The sequence below is a fragment of the Macrotis lagotis genome, chromosome 3 (genome assembly GCF_037893015.1).
Source record: "Macrotis lagotis isolate mMagLag1 chromosome 3, bilby.v1.9.chrom.fasta, whole genome shotgun sequence".
Classification (NCBI taxonomy): domain Eukaryota; kingdom Metazoa; phylum Chordata; class Mammalia; order Peramelemorphia; family Peramelidae; genus Macrotis; species Macrotis lagotis.
Window position 1 is genome coordinate 263,760,359 of NC_133660.1, and position 14,066 is coordinate 263,774,424.

At 35.6% G+C, this 14,066-nt stretch overlaps 1 long non-coding RNA gene across 1 annotated transcript in view; it reads left to right on the forward strand.

The window, feature by feature from the left end:
- The first annotated feature begins 404 nt into the window (after nucleotides 1-404).
- The window catches only part of LOC141516540 (uncharacterized), a 62,023-nt gene continuing 48,361 nt past the window's right edge, over nucleotides 405-14,066 (forward strand). Inside the window, exons 1-2 of the long non-coding RNA XR_012476727.1 lie at nucleotides 405-531; nucleotides 1,816-1,889. This is a non-coding gene — a long non-coding RNA (uncharacterized LOC141516540). The remainder of the gene's footprint in view (nucleotides 532-1,815; nucleotides 1,890-14,066) is intronic.

A 14,066-nucleotide genomic window follows, 5' to 3' on the forward strand; every position in this document is an offset into this window, starting at 1 on the left:
ATTGTTGATGAAGTATCTTACATAACACCTGATCTTCATTCTAGCTCTGTATTTGTGACCTATTCTTTTAATTTCCTCCATTGATGCTCTGATCCAATTTAAAGGCTATCATTATCAATTGTGTGGAGGTCATAGATCTTGACCTTCCTGATCTTCCTTCTTTTCATGCCAAAGGGATAAATGGTAGTACTTATATTGAGGAAGAAGTATAATGACTTAAATAAGTACAATAGATAGGGAGACTTTCAAAAATATTACATTCTTTAAGCACACTTGGCAGAAATAAACTCAGTGTATATATAATTCCTGATCTCACAATCACTCTACCTCTTTTAAGATGACTCCTGTCTCCTATTTTAATACTTTTCTTTGTATCTTCCTTTTTCTATGCAATAGTACCCAAAAAAGGAAATATCAAGCAAAGTGAGAAAGCATCCAGATTTCAGAACTGTTCTGAAAATGCAACATGGTGGACTTCCTCTACGGCTGACTCCTGTTCAGAAAGAGTTATTTCGGATCTCTGAGTTGTAGGTGAGAAGAGGGACACAAGTTCTTGCATTTTGTTCTTGAAGAGGACCAAAAAGGACACCACTTGTTTGGAGTCATTACAATATGTTCAGCTATGACTGATCAGAACCATAAGAGCTCAGAAAACTCTGCCACAGGTCAGGCACAAATGGTCCTTATGAAAATTTTATAATAGTGATAGCTCTAAATTTGTGAATATCATGTTTTGTAGAGCTAATGCAAGTATACTTTGATCATTGAGCATAGCACCTCTTTGATGTGGACACACCATGATGGGGGGTCCTGTGCCAGTGTCTCCCGTATCTCACAATCAATTCCAAAGTTCTTTAAAAATACCTTGAGTGTCTTTGTATCTCTTCTTCCTCCACTGCTTGTGTGTACTTGCTTAGTGCAAATTCTCCATATAGGGAGAACTGTGAGGCAAACATTCATTTGAACATGTTGGCCAGCCCACCAAAGTTGTATCCCTACAATAGAGTTTGAATGTTTGGTTGCTCAGCTTGAGAAAGAACCTTAGAGTACAGTACTTATTTTGCCAGATGATCTTCAGAATCTTCCTAAAACAATTAAAATAGAAATGATTCTGTTTCCTGGCATTTCATTAATGTACTGTCCAGATTTAAGAGGCATGGAACTATGAGGTTAGTACTTTGGCTATGCAGACTTTCAGTTTGTTAGGCAGTCTAATATCTTTTTTTCTCCCATACTTTATTTTAGGTTTTTCCAAGGTAATGGGGTTAAGTGGCTTGCCCAAGGCCACACAGCTAGGTAATTATTAAGTGTCTGAGGCCGGATTTGAAATCAGGTCCTCCTGACTCCTTGGCTGGTGCTTTATCCACTGTACCACATAGCTGACCCTCTCCCATACATTTCTACAGAATATCTCAGATCTGAGATAGTTATGGTAATGCATTCATCAGTCTTATCATCTATGTGCACATTTTTGGAGAGAATCCTGCCAAGATAAATGGACTTATCTACAGAAATCAAAATTTCTCCATTTGCTATAAACAACAAATCCACATGTGAATGGTGTGGTGCTGATTGGTGGAAACACTTCTGTTTTCTTGGTTTTGATTGTCAATTCACAATTAGCACAAGCAGCAGAAAATTGATTCATATTTTCGTACATCTCAGCCTCAAATTTTTCATTGAATGAATAATCAAGTTTGAGCAAAAAAGTCAAGCAGCAGTTCTCCTTTTATTTTAGTCTTGGCTTGTAACCTCTTCACAGTAAATAATATTTATGAGTACCTGACTTTTATTCCATTTTTGTTCTTATTGAAGGTATCTAGCAACATTGCTGAAAACACCATCCTAACAAGCCTGGGAATAAGCATACAATACTATTTACTTTATTGGTAAGTGGAACCAGTAAGAGCATTGTACACTGTCTGGAACCCATTCCAGCACACCATCTTGAAACTGATGTACAATACTCATGATCTTCTCTAATGTTATAAATGACTTGAGAATACTTAGTCCAGAGTGATTCAAATGGTCTTTTATTAATACATCTCTGCAAAGAAGGACCACCTCTCCCTTAAGGGGAGCAGGGGCACTGAATTCCAGAAATACTAAGTCTAATATGCACTTTAAAAGACTAGTTCCTCCCCGTTTAAAGCCAATCACTGACTGTGGGCACAATCTAATTTGTACATTTGCCCCCATATATTTTCCCCACCCTGCTCACTATATTAATGAGGAGGAGGAAACAGTTAACTCTTTGAGCATGAGCAAATGAGAAGGACCCAGACGCTAGTTTAACTCAGAACTTGGTGCAGGCAAACCTGATTTAATCTCAGATTTTGATCAAGTTGAGGCTGCCTTTAGTCTTACTCCCACATACCTGGCCATAGGCACCAATACAGGTTCACCCCAGTCTTTGCAATGTAAACTAACAGTCACCAGTCACCCTTCCCATTTTTGTGGGACCCAAACACCCTCATATTTCTCATATTCAGGAAGCCTAATTTTGCATATCTCATAACTCACAACTGGCAATATAAAATGTCTTAGTCAGATCAAGCAACATACATAGAGGCCTCTGTTCTGTTCCTGTTAATTCTTCTGGAATTCTCAGGCAAAAAACTGAAGCCATGCTGGCTTAAAACTATTTTTTGATTTTTTAAAATTTATTTTTCCAAATACGTGTCATAAAAATTTTTCAACATTCATCCATATGCATATGTATATTTTTAAATTACAAAATTTCCTTCCACCCTCCTTTCCCTCCTTTCCCCCAACTGGCAAGAAGTCAGGTTAATATTATAGATACTTATCTGTAATAAACATGTTTACAGATTAGTCATTTTTGGTATGGGAAATTAGGATTAAGAGAAAAAGATACATAAGACATTATTATTATAAAGTGTTCATCAGATTCTGAAGGGTAATTTTTAAAAAGAAATTTTTTTGTTTTGTTTTGTTTTTCTGCTTCTTCTGGATGGGGATTGTCCATAGGCATCTAATACAATTGTTCTAGTTCTGTGAACTGCTAAGAGGAACTGCTTCCATTAAGGTTGATCATTTCACAAAGTTGTTATTAATGTGAATTTTGTTCTCTTGGTTCTGCTCCCTTTGCTCAGCATGAGATCCTATAATTCATTCCATGCTTCTCTAGAGTCTGATCATTTATGGTTTCTTATAGAACAATAATATTCCATATTATTCCTGGACCATAACTTGTTTACCTATTCCCCAACTGTTGGACATCCTCTCAGTTTCCAATTCTTTGCCACTACAAAAAGAGCTGCTATGAATATTTTGGAACATGTGGGACTTCTGCCATTTTTATGATTTCTTCTGTATATAGACCTAGAATTAGAATTGCTGGGTCAAAGGGAATGAACAGTTTTATTACTCTTTAGGCATATTTACAGATTGCTCTCCAGAATGGTTGTATATGTTCACCATTCCACCAGCAATGCATCAATGTTCCAATCCTCCCACAACCTCTCCAAAAGTGATCATTGATCATTTCCCCTTTTTGCCATTTTGACCAATCTGATAGGTGTGAGATACCTCATTATTGTTTTAATTTGAATTTCTCTAATCAACAATGTTTTAAACCATTTTTTTCATATGACTATATAGCTTTAATTTCTTCATTTGAAAACTGTTCATATTATTTGACCATTTATCAATTGGGGAATGACTTGTAACCTTATAAACTGGATGCAATTGTTTATAAATATATTGTTTGGTCATGAATTTGTCCCCTTTCCATAGAATTGATAGATAAGATTATTTCTTGGTCTATTTGGTTTTAACCTATTAAGGAGGACTCTGGAAAGTCATTGTTGGAAATGACTATGAGAGATATTCCCATAAGATTTCCATAGGACAACCTGTTTCATTTTCTTTTGTAGAGAGAAAAACAATGGAGGCATCCTTGAACTCCTTAGAGATAACTTCCTTTTGCTATATAACTTGAAAGATTTTCAGTCAGTTTTTATATAAGCAGTGGACCACTTGCACTGTAAATCTCAGTTGGAATAGAATAGAATGTTACTACACTAGAGGAGCCTAATGGCATTCAAAGCCTCTTCTTCAATTGGAAATTCAGTCAGAGAGGAACTGACTGCAACCTGAAGTATATGGTCAATGGCTTCATCATTGGTTGATGAGAGTCTGTTGAGAAGACCTTGGAAGTGTTCATCTCTCCAGGACCATGTTTTTAACACTAAATCAATGCAGCTCCATTAGCTCTGAGTAGCACCATAGGGCTTTGGTCCATAAGTAGACTTCGGGGCATAATAAAAGTTCTTTAGATTTTTTACTATCAGTGTAAAAGTGAATTTCTCCTGCCTTCTTCCTGAGCAAACTAAGCTCTCTCAGAAGATAAATGGGAAGGAACAAAACCTGTGAGAGTACTGATATGTCTGATAAGAAAAAGAGGAGTAAGGCAAGGGAAAAAAAGCCAGAAAACTCAGAATCAGTGGATATTTATTGAGAGATTACTGTGTTCTAACCATTGTCCTAAAGTGCTTGGGTTAAAATACATGCAAAATGAAAGGCAATCCTCCTCAAGGAGCTTATCTTTTAATAGGGGAAATCAATAAACAAATGAGTGTGCTCTGCTACATATTAACTCCCTATGTGACCATAGAGGAGTCATGTCACTTCTTTCATCTGTGAACTTAGGAGGATGAGTGGTAAGTTCTAAATGCTTATGACTCTTATTTGACTTTTGCTTAAGTGACTCCAAACAGAATAGCTCTCTTCCACTGGTATGTAAAACAGGGTATAAGGCTTCCATTTTCTATGAAACACAATCTTATTTTGATATCAGTTTGTTGCTGTTTTTCCTCCATACAAATGTCAAGGGTTGCTATTTTTTCCAATGACCAGTGTCTTGGTGGTACTGTGTTTTAACAGGGAACTGGGCTTATAAGAGTATAATGAGGCATTTACTTTGTGATCTTTTTAGTCAAAAAAATTGCTGTTGAATATGAGCCTGTGTAGTTAAATAGTGAAGCACCCTGTTAAAAAGGCTGTTTATTGGAGAGGGTTGGGGGTTCATCCAGTGTCTCTTCTTTATTTTAGCTTTCAGAACCAGAAACAGAGCATTCCATTGCCCTTTGGCTGCTTTTATGATATAGATATATTGATGATTTCATTCTCTTAAGAATCTTTATAGATGAAATGGTCAGACAGTCCTCTAGACCTCAGGGGAACATGAAAAGTACTGTCTGAGTGGAAACAAGGGTAATTTTCCATTATCTTACAAATGTTTTTTTTTCCTGAATTATAGATAATATCTTTTAGAATCATCACATCATCCTCATCATCATTATATTATTTAATTTTTAAACAGACATGTATACATACATGCATATGCATATGTCTCTATAAAATGTATGTATGTATGTGAATGGAAACATACAACTATAAAGAGACATACACAGGAAGGCAGCAAGGTGGTACTGGACAGAGTGCTGATCTTGGAGTCAGGAGAACAGAAGTTTGAATTCAACCTCAAACACTTGACACCTATGAGCTATATGACCTTGGGCAAGTCACTTAACCCTAATTACCTAATTACCTTGCATCCAAGACCATCTCTAGTCAACCTGATCCTTATCTGGCCCCTGGACTCAAATGACTCTGGAGTAGAAAATGACATATCGCAACCCTTCCTTCACTCAAATTCAATTCATGGTCTGTCATGGCATCACCATCATCATCATCTTCATATGCAAGTAAACAAATAGTTAATTTATAGGGTGGTAAAAAATATATTCCCTGGCACAAATAATATATCCCCTAAGAGGTTGTTCCTAAATCAGAATCATCTCACTCCCCACCTTCACTCTTGAAATTCTCCTATTCAAAAACTGACTCACCTGCCATTTCCTATAAGAACCTTTTCCTTATGATTTTGACTGTTAGGAAGCTGCCTTCTTCCATTTACTCAGTGTGATTATAGTATGTTCTTACTTATGCATATATGTTCCCCTAATAAAATTTAAGCTCCTTTAGGGCAAGGATTATTTTCTTTTTGTCTTGTTTAATTAATGTTTATTGATAAAAAAAAAAGATTTGCTTATTGTCTGATTTTGGCTGATATCTTTCACCCTCTATTCTCATTTCCCCATATCTCCATTGGTATCATGAAGTATCAAAATAAATGCTGATATATATATATATATATATATATATATATATATATATATATGTATGTATATGTGTGTGTGTGTCTAATAAAAACCTTAATAGAATTTTTTTGTACCAGAATATTAGTTGTAATTAGTAGAATTTTAGTTGAGTTTATGGGTAAAGACTGCTATGAGAAGACCTTTGAGCTGAGAATTCATTGTGAATAAAATTACAATAATGACAAATATTTCTCCAAGACAATATATTATTTTAATAATAACAATATGTAAAGGGTTGATAAAATGAAAGTGTCACACTGGCAAAAGTTAGGGACCTGAGCACAATCGGTTTATTGGTTAGATTAGCAATAACTATATTCGAAGAAAGAACTGTGGAGTTTAAACAAAGACCAAAATCTATTACTTTCATTTTTTAAAAGCTCTTATATAAAACATAATTTTTCTATCTCATATTTTATTTTCTCCTCAAGGATATGATTTTTCTCTCAACACATTCAATTTCGATTAATGTATAGCATGGAAACAATGTAAAGATTATCAGACTACCTTTTGAGGAGGATGAGAGGGGAGGGAGGGTGGAGGAAAAATTATAAAATTCAAAACCTTACAGAAAATTATAGGTAAAAACTACCATCCTATATAATTGGAAAATTAATAAAATATTAAAAATATTAGCAGTAACTAAGAAACTGGATTTTTTGCTTTTCTCTCTCTCTCTCTCTCTCTCTCTCTCTCTCTCTCTCTCTGTCTCATTTGGTCTAGCACTGCCATATTAGATGCAGGTGGTACTCAACATTCAGCAAATCTAGAAACTTTTTAGGGATGAATCAATTGAATATTTCACCAAACATAGCAGACTAATTGTTAGTAACGAATTGTGTATGACTTCCGAATTATGTTTAAAAATATCCAAATGTCCTTGGGCAGAAAAAAAAAAACGGTTCCCCATTCATTTTGTAGATAGGTTGACACAAAAATATGGGGAAGGGATTCATGTAAGAAGACTTAAAAGAAAGGAACTCAATTATTCAATGATATGTTTTAGGCTCCCAGGTTTCATATACCAACCTGATGGGCATGATTCTATATTAATACTAGGCACCTAATTACTCATATTCATCTTTTTGTGTCTAGCAAGGTGTTTTTTCTTTTTTTAACTTTAATATTCAGTTTACAAAAGCTATCTAATTCAACAGTCATTTGTCAAATTGAATTAAATCATTTAATTTCATTCTTATGACCACCCCATGAGAGATATCATAAATATATTTTAGATGGTGGAGTCAATAGAGTACAAATATATGAAGTCCTAATTCAAAATTCTGCCTCATATTTAGTAGCTATGTTACACTAGCCATGTCTTTTGACTTTTTTCCTCATTGGTAAAATAGAGATATTAATAATTATTTCTTGGGGTTGTCGTGAGCATCAAATGAGATAAGCTACTCACAATTCTTTGTAAATCTTAGTGTGATACAAATATACTTTAGCTATTCTTATTTTATATTCTTATTTCCATTTCTGGGTTTATAATTATACATCATTGTTTCAATGAATTTTAGATTAATTCTCTAATTTGAGCTGTAAATAAGCTCACCTGGGTGGATGCCATCAATTTTGCATTGCCCATTTTACAGATAAGAAAACCAAGTCATAGTCCTAAAGTGACTTGTCTAAGGTCATTCAGCCAGTGAGTATCAAAGGTAGTCTTTAAAATGCACTGTCCTAGACCTCTTTCGACTTATCTACTCTGCCTATCAAATCACTTCACTCCTGGCCACACTTTCATTCATGGAGAATAAATCATTACAACATAATTATATGCTGTTATCATTATTAAGTTGCTTGAGATAATTAATGAAAATGATTATGCTAATCATGCTTCCTATTTTCTAAGACTTTATAGAAGAATAAATAAAATAAAGATTGCAGGAATCTCATTTCCTAAAATGATTTCACAAATATAATTTCTTTTTATGAAGATTCAGATGAGATCAGAGGTTCATCCCACCAGCCCCCTGGGTAATTTGATTGTAGAAGGATATTTTTAAAATGTAAAGAGATAAAAAAGATTTATGCTATTAAAATATGTTAAAAAAGTAAATATTATAATGCACATAATTCTTATAACCTTCCAAAGAAACACAATTTTAAATCTCATCTACCCAGCAGTTATATTGTATAAAGAACAAGCAAAACATTATGTAATAATAATAATTGTTAACATTTATATAGCACTTTACAGTTTTTTTCTTCTATAATCCTCAAAACTACCTCGATTTTAAAGATCAGGAAGCTGAGGTAGAGGGTGATTGTTTGTCCAGAATTCCACAGCTTATTGTAGCAAGTATGTAAAGCAGAAATTGCATTCAGGATTTTCGAAATCCAAAAGGAACATTCTGTTCACTGCACCCCTATAAATAATAATATGGTAAAAAGAGTTATGATCTGTCAAAAATCTCTGAGTTTGAATGCCACCTCTAGTAGCCATTGTCTGCATGACTCTGGACAAGTTACTTCCCTAAGTCTCAAGGTTTTCATCTGCAAAATTTGGAAAATGATATTAATAGTAAACATTTCAATTGATCAAGAAGCACAGTGGATAGACATCTAGACTTGGAGTTGAGTCAATTCATCATCCTGAGTTCAAATCCAGCCTAAAACACTTGCTAGCTAGGAGACTCTGGGTAAATCACTTAATCTTGCTTTCCTCAGTTTCCTCATCAGTCAAATGAACTGGAGAAGAAAATGGCAAACCACTCCAGTATCTTTCTTTGTTATTTGTTTGTTTGGTTTTTTTTTTTCTGTTGTATCCACAAATATGGAAGACTGTTTTAAGAATTAAATGAGATCATGGAAACAAAAATACTTTACAAAGGACTTTTAAAGTGGCATATAAATAAATAGCAGTTAGCATCCTATTCTTATTTGGGTGAAAAGTACTTCAGGATAGAGACAATTTAGATTTAGAATGTTCCATTTGGAGAATGGTCCACTGTTTTGTCTCTCTTGAGTCTCCATTGTACCATCAGAAACAGAGATAATAATAAGATAGCTCCAAAACAATAATAATGTTAGAAAAATGTTGGGATGCTGTGTGCTACAATGTAAGGAGCACTGACTTAGAAGACTTAGATTCAAATTCTGCTTGAGATGTTTTGTAACTACACATCCTTGCGAAAGTCTCTCTTAATATCAGTAGATCCAAGCATTCTCAGTTGCAAAATGAGGGTCTTAGATGGATGATTTCTGGGGTCCCTCACAACTCTAGATTTTTTTCCAAAAATGAAGAGAATCAAGTATTTCTTTACAATTCGCAGCAGTATTTTGTTTGTTTTTGTTTTATTTTCTGCAGTGGAAGGAGAGCTAAAGGGAAGGTTTAGATGTATTCCATTATAGAATGGCATGCTTGTTTGAGTACCTCCATGTTTAAAATGCAAAATGAAATATTCCACTATTATGGGCAAGCAAAGACTCAATTAGACTCTTCCTAGAGCAAGACATAATTAAAATGATCAATCCCTTTTACAGATGGAGTAATTCACTGATCTATGATACTTTTTTCCCCCTTTTAACCCTTGGACTCCTCCTATACTTAGAAAAAAAACAAAGAGAACAGGTAAAGAAGCCTTGCCCTTTCCTGGGGAGATATTTATTATGCTTAAGAAGCTATTCTAAAAATAAAGAAATAAAGCTATATCATCCTTTCTGAATTACATCTTCCCTCTATGCAATGTCTAGTTCTTTAGAAACCATATTGTGGTTTGTATTTGTTATATTTCCCTTCAGTCCTCCCTTAGAGTCCAGGAGGGAGTGGATTTGGAGAAGCCCATATTTCCCTGGTTTCTGGCTTTATGTGAGTATTATTCTGCCCCCTCTCCCCTGTTTTTCTAATCTCAGTGGCTTCCTTGAGAACCCATATTGGGAGCTTTGTCGTGAATACATTTTCTGGGACCTCCCCATCAAGATCGTGCAATCTGAAAGTCCAGATCTCCAAAAGTTTACCGTCCTGGCAGTTTATTGCAACTCATGCCATAAGGTTTCCAGTGCCTACAATATGTTCAACCTTCTGTTGATATCTCTGTAGAATCAGCCGTTTGTCTCTTTCACTCCAACAGAGGTTCAAAAATCCTGGCATTTGCTTCCTGAATTTCTGCCATCAGAAATAATTTCACACTTGTTTCTGAGCATTTTCTCCCCTATTCTGTGGTACTCTGAGAAATTTCTTTAGAATAAAGATTCTGCAGCTCCTTTCAATAAATCAGAATCCATGTTGGATATGAATACATGCATACACAGAGATGTATATCAAACATGTATGTCTGGAATATATTTTATAGAAAGCATTTTCTTTGTGAGTAAAGACAATTATAGTGTGTGTGTGTGTGTGTGTGAGTATGGGTGCATGTATGTATTTATATAAGTGTGTGTATTACCCCTAGCTCAATTGTCTTAGGTTTTTAGCTACTTCATAAGGTAATTAGTAAGAAAGAAGTAAAAGACTTCTGCCCACGATGGTGGAGAGAAGACAAATACTGTGATAGTGCTCCCTCTTTCCCCTCAAAAATAACATGAGAGAAAACTCTTAATAGAAATTCAATCAAAAGAACCCAGAAAGAGAATCTAGAAGAACATCTATCAAGAAGGTCTGTCTCAGGGGACCAAGGGTGAACTGCGAGACAAGAGCAGAGAATCAGTACTGGAGACAGCAGCTGGGGAAGGCCAGAAGGTCAGCCTCAACTGTGGAGACTTCGGTGAGTGGTGGGTGTTCTGAGTCTTTGGCCAGGAGGAGAAGAGCTATAGGAGGGTGAGTTCCAGCACAGAGTCTCAGAGCAGGCCTGGAGAAAAACCAGCTGGGCCAGGGACTTGAGCTCCATACTTTTGGCAGAGTACTTTGCCCAGAACAAACAATAAACAACCCCCCCCACCACCACCACCCTACCCCTCAGGTCAACAGACTTCACTCAACAGAAAGAGATTAACTCCTTCCCCCAGGGCCCAGTCCAGTCTTGAAGGTCAACTCAGACCCTGCTCTGAGGACCTCATTTCAAAGAAAGCAACCAGCATCCCCCTATTGGCTAGCCCTAGGAATTACTAAGCCAAGTGAACAAAGCCTTTGGATCCTCAAAAGCAAACCTCTAAGAGGCAGCCCTCCCCCCAACACAAGATGAAAAAGGCCAGAGAAAAAGGGGGGGGGCATGGAGAAATATTTAGATGAAATAGATTCTAACCCAGAGAGCTAGCACTGCTGAGGAGAATATGATCTGGTCTACAGCCCAGAAAGACTTCCTTGAAGAATTCAGGAAGGAGTTTAAAAATCATTTGGAAAAATTGGGAAAAGAAACTCAAGAGAAAATTAACATGTTGCAAGAAAAAATTAGCATCTTGCAACAAGAAAACAAATCCTTGGAAAATACAATTGCACAAATACAAAATGAGAATAACTCTCAGTTCTTCAATTGGGAAGATGCAAAATGAAAATGACCCTCTCAAATTGTCAATTTGGCAAATTCAAAAAGGAAATTATTCTCTCAAAACTACATTTGGGCAAATATAAAAGTACTTCAAAAATAGAATGGACCAACTGGAAAATTTGTTGCAAAAGATAAATGAAGAAAAATCTTCTCCTCTAAAAAAAAAGAAAGGAATTAGCAGAAAATAATGACTTCATGAGACTACAAGACTGTGTTAAACAAAACCAAAAGATAGAATAAATGGAAAAAAATGTAAAATACTTCATCAGCAACACCACTGACCTCAAGAACCAATTGAGAAGGGAGAATCTGAGAATTATTGGCCTTCCTGAGAACATTGAAGAGGGAAAAAAAAGCCTGAACTTAATATTACAGGATTTAGTGATGGAAAATTGTCCCGATATCAGGGAACCAGAGGGCAAAATATTTATTAAAAGAATACATCGATTTCCCCTCCAGAAACAGATGCTAAAAATGAAAACATCAAGGAATGTTGTGGCAAAATTCCAGGGCTATCAGATAAAAGAAAAAAATCCTGCAAGCAGCCAGAAATAAAAAAAAAATTAAATACCAAGGAGCCACAGTAAAGATTACACAGGACCTGGCCATAGCAACATTAAGGGATTGAAAAAAAAACTTAAAAAATTATTAAGGGATCAAAGGCCTAGAATGAGATATTCCAAGGAGTAAGGGAGCTTGAAATGCAGCCAAGAATCCACTACCCAGCAAAGCTGTATCTTCTCTTCCAGGGAAAAGGATGGACATTTAATGAAATGGGAGACTTCCAACATTTCATCATGAAAAGACCAGAGCTAAATAGAAAATTCAGACATCAAACAGGAGGCTCAAGAGACACATGAAAAGGTAAAAGAACCAAACTGCCATGCAATAAGATGAAACTGGCTATATACCTACCAGGGAGAGTCTCTTAACCCTTGAGAATTGTAACTCTGTTAGAATATACATAGCCACAAGTGATGGACACTCAGCTTTTCTGTGACTCAGATAGAATGATTTAAAAATAATACCTCCTTAAAAAGAGGGGAAGTAAGGAGAAGGAAGGTTGGAGAGTGAATGGGGTAAATCCCATTACAATCAAGAGGTACAAAAAGCCTATTGTAATTGAGGGCAAGAAAGGAGGAGGTAAGAACCACCTGAATCTTCATCTCATCAGACTTGACTTAAAGTTAATTTAGACACACTTAATCAAGTTAAGAAACTTATCTTACCTTTCAACCATTAAAAGGGGAAAAGGGGAGAGGGGGAGGGGAGGGGGGAGAAAAAGGGGGAATTAACAGAAGGAAGGGAAGAAGGGGAAAAGGAAAAAAGGGAGAGGGTTCATTTAAGAGGGCAAACACACTGAAGGTGGCGGTATTCAGAAACAAAACACTGGGGGAAATGAATAAAGGGAAAAAAGGGGAAAATACAAACAGAAAGAAGATAGCATGGAGTACAATAAGGCATTAGTAATTATAACTTTGAATGTAAATGGAATGAACTCTCCCTTAAAATGTAAGCTAATAGCAGAGTGGATTAAAAACCAGAATTGTACAGTATGATGCTTACAAGAAACTCATTTGAAGCAGAGAGAGACACACACACACACACATAGAGTAAAGATAAAAGGTGGGAGCAAGATATATTTTGCTTCAGCTGAAGTGAAAAAAGCAGGGGTAACAATCCTTATCTCATACAAAGCAGCTGCAAAAATAGATATTGTTAAAAGAGATAAGGAAATAAACTATACCCTCCTAAAGGGTACCATAGAAAATACAGTAATTTCTTTTTTTTTTTTTTAGTTTTTTTTTTGTAAGGCAAATGAGGTAAAGTGGCTTGCCCAAGGCCACACAGCTAGGTAATTATTAAGTGTCTGAGACTGGATTTGAACCCAGGGACTCCTGACTCCAAGACAGGTGCTTTATCCACTATACCACCTAGCCGCCCCCAAAATAAAGTAATTTCAATACTAAATATGTATGGACCCAATGAGACAGTATTGAAATTCTTAGAGGAGAAGTTAAAGAGCTACAGAAAGACATAGATAGCAAAACTCTACTAGTAGAAGACCTTAACCTCCTGCTCTAAGATTTAGATAAATTGAATCATAAAATAAACAAGAAGGAAGTAAATGAGGTAAATAGATTGTTAGAAAACCTAGATATGATAGTCCTATGGAGGAAGTTGAATGGAGATAGAAAGGAATATTTTTTTTTCCCGCAGTACATGGCACTTACACAAAAATTGACCATGTCCTAGGATATAAAAACCTAATTATCAATTTCAGAAAGGCAGAAAGAGTGAATACATCTTTCTTATATCATAATACAATAAGTATTATATGCAATACTGGATCAGGGAGATATAGACCCAGAACTAATTCAAAACTAAATAAACCTCATTTTAAAGAATGAGTGGATCAAGCAAGAAATTATGGAAAGAATTA